This window comes from Chelonoidis abingdonii, chromosome 11 (genome assembly GCF_003597395.2).
Source record: "Chelonoidis abingdonii isolate Lonesome George chromosome 11, CheloAbing_2.0, whole genome shotgun sequence".
In the NCBI taxonomy this organism is placed as follows: domain Eukaryota; kingdom Metazoa; phylum Chordata; order Testudines; family Testudinidae; genus Chelonoidis; species Chelonoidis abingdonii.
The window spans coordinates 6,805,014-6,807,949 of record NC_133779.1 but is presented as its reverse complement, the minus strand read 5'-3'; the positions used below and the strand labels follow the sequence as shown (position 1 = coordinate 6,807,949).

The window sequence follows — 2,936 nt, the reverse complement described above, 5'->3', positions numbered from 1 at the left end:
TCTATCTGCACATAAATTCTCAGGGAGTGCAGGAGTTGCCCCACTACAGGGCCAAAGCACAGAGCCTTGAGGGACACTGATGGGGGTTTTGCTAAAGCTGTAGCTGTAGCCGGAGACGGAGACATCCATAAAGTTCATAGAAAAGATTGAGCTGATGGAGCAGTATGAGGCCTGTGGATGTGGCCAGTGGGGTGTTGCCAATGACCTCAGCAAGAGGTGTCCCAGGGAATGGAACTCCCCCAGGTTCTCAGTATTCGGGGGCGATAATGAAATACCCCAGGTGCTGTCTCACCAGAACCTATAGAGAGGGACTCTCCCTCCCTGCTCTGGGATTGAGGGGCCTAGCATTGATCTGGATCCTAGATAGGGTGTTCCCCTCCCTTCTCCATGGAGTTTGCACCAAACCATGCTGGGGAGTGTGTACAAGGCATGCAGATTCCCCAGGGGAGTGGTTCTCCACTACTGGCCTAAGGAGGCATTTACAGCCCGTACCTCTCTCCCTCTGCAGTGGTGACTGGAGCTACATCTGGGATTGGAAGAGCCTATGCCCATGAGGTAATAACCAGTGCTACTTCGGATCAGCTTTGGCACAAGGGTGAAGTTGACCCAGGAGTAGCTGTGGGGCAAACTGAGCAGATTTAGGGCTTCTCAGATTCTCCAGAGTTCCCACATTTATTGTTTTCCAGCTCACCAAGAGAGGCCTCAATGTGGTGCTGATCAGCCGATCCCTGCAGAAACTGAAACTGGTGGCAGCTGAGATAGGTAAGTAAGACGGGCTGGGCAGGCTCCTGCATGTGAGTGGGGGTGGTTATGAAACCCTGTGTGGATGCCAGGGGAGTTGGGCACCCAGGTAGTTAGAGTGGGAATCTTATGCAGTACCACCTTGTGGCCGCATTGTTACCAAAGCGCAGTATTAGAGCTTGGGGTGAGTGAAGGGGTAGGGAGGTGGGGTCTGGCTTGGGCTGTTAACCCAGACCCTGCTGCCCTCTCCCCTGCCACTCCCAGGGGCTGTGTTACCAATAGACCAGGCCTTACCCCCTCCACCCCCAGCTCAATTGCTGCAAGTCCAGGCTCCTTCTCTTTCCCTCTCCTGGGGACCTGTTGCAGCTAGCCTAGATCCACCCCCACCCACCCCCCGTTTCCTCTCTGCCCAGGGCTCTGTCACCCTGAGCTCAGAGCCCACCGCCTCTCCAGCCCTGCCTTCCCCTCTGTTTTCTCCCCAGCCCCTGCCCAGGGTTCTAATCTTGCTCTGACTTTGCTTTCCAGAAGAGCAGCATGGCCGAAGCACCAGAGTTATTGAAGCTGATTTCACCCGGGGGTCAGAGATCTAAGAATCAATCCGAACCACCCTGCAGGGCCTGGAGATTGGCATTCTGGGTAAATGGACTCTTGGGTTTTGTTCTGTTTGTCTGTGCAGCTGCCCTGGCCTGAAACACAGCTTGGCGAGAAGCAGGGGCCTGTGGCTGTCGCTTGCTTTCCCAGGGAGGTGGCAGATGTCATGCTCTCTGTTCCAGTTAGGGTGACCAGATGTCCCTATTTTATAGGGACAGTCCTGATTTTTGGGTCTTTTTCTTTTTTAGACTCCTATTACCCTCCACCCATTGTCCCGATTTTTCACATTTGCTGTCTGGTCACCCAAGTTCTGGTGACTGTGCAGCTCCCAGTGAACTGCACCCAAGTTGGTCTCAGAAATAACCTGGTCAAACACTTGATTTCAGTTGAGCTAACGGGTCTGATGTAAACCTAACAGATGAGCAAATGTCCTTGTAGCGTCTTCTGGGACTGGAGGCTGCCATAGACATGGGTGCACCTAACAGTGTCTTCTATCTACACTCCAGGCATCCCTAACTAGTCTAGAGCCAGGTGCTTGCTCCCTCAGTCTGTCTTCTTCGTCCACTCCCACTTGCATTTCCTTCAGCCTCCAGAATCTTCTGCCTCCCACACCACATGCGCTAAAATCCAAATGGACGCCACTGGTAGCTCCTTCTCATCACGGCCTTTACTCTCTGAGGGGACGTCTGCGCTTTGAGCTGGAGGTGTAATTCTCAGCTCAAGGAGCTATATCCATGCTGGCTCTGAGCTCATGTACTAAAGATAGCGTGTAGCTGTGATAGTGTGAGCGGCGGGAGGGGCAAGCTAGCCTAACATCTATGATTTTGTATGGATATGTAGTTGGGGCGGCTAGCTTCTACCACCATGGCTACACCCTATTTTTAGCATGGTAGCTCAATCAGAGCTAGTGCTGGTATGTCTCCCCAAGGTGGGAATTATACCCCCAGCTCCAAGTGCAGAAGTACCCTGTATAGCAAAGATTTGGGAATAGTTGGATCCAGATCCAAACCTCCTTGCTTGGGCATGTCTGAAGCTGGTTCTTTGGGGCCTAGTGACAGACTTGTATGCTTTCTAAAGTGCCAAGTGTTTCTACTACATGATGCTCATCATTCAGAACAGATGGGCCTGATGCATTGTTCTTTTAACAGTGAACAACGTCGGAATGTTCTATGCAACAGGACCAGTGAATTTCCTGGATATCCCCAACATTGAGAAGGTTTGTCTTGTTCAAAAATTCTTGCCAGGCTGGTTTCTTGTCTTGCTGATGATCTGATCTCCCTGGGACCAGGGAGTGAAGCTGGGTCTGGTTTTTTAGTGCACTCTGAGCACTGCTCATCTCGTGAGGATGTAAAAGTGTGTTGTTCGCAAACATGCTAAAAGTCCCTAGGGAATGTCGACTTGGACACATGTTAAGCGAGCTGAGTCAAAAGACCAGCCTACGGAACTGGGGGAGCTGTCACCCACTCCCTGACACCTCCCTCTTCCCACTTGCCTGGCTCAGGTGGATCTCAGTGCAGGGGAAAGAGTGCCCAGGGAATGGGCAGAGTTAATGTGACTGGGCTTTTCCTATAAGAAGAATTAGTTTATAGGGAAACATAGGACAT

General features: G+C 51.7%; 1 long non-coding RNA gene across 1 annotated transcript; it reads left to right on the top strand.

The window, feature by feature from the left end:
* The first annotated feature begins 508 nt into the window (after positions 1–508).
* On the top strand, positions 509–2,569 carry LOC116835323 (uncharacterized). The gene is made up of 4 exons (XR_004376160.2): positions 509–555; positions 687–762; positions 1,267–1,377; positions 2,481–2,569. It is a non-coding gene; the product is annotated as an uncharacterized LOC116835323 (long non-coding RNA).
* Positions 2,570–2,936: the final 367 nt, after the last annotated feature.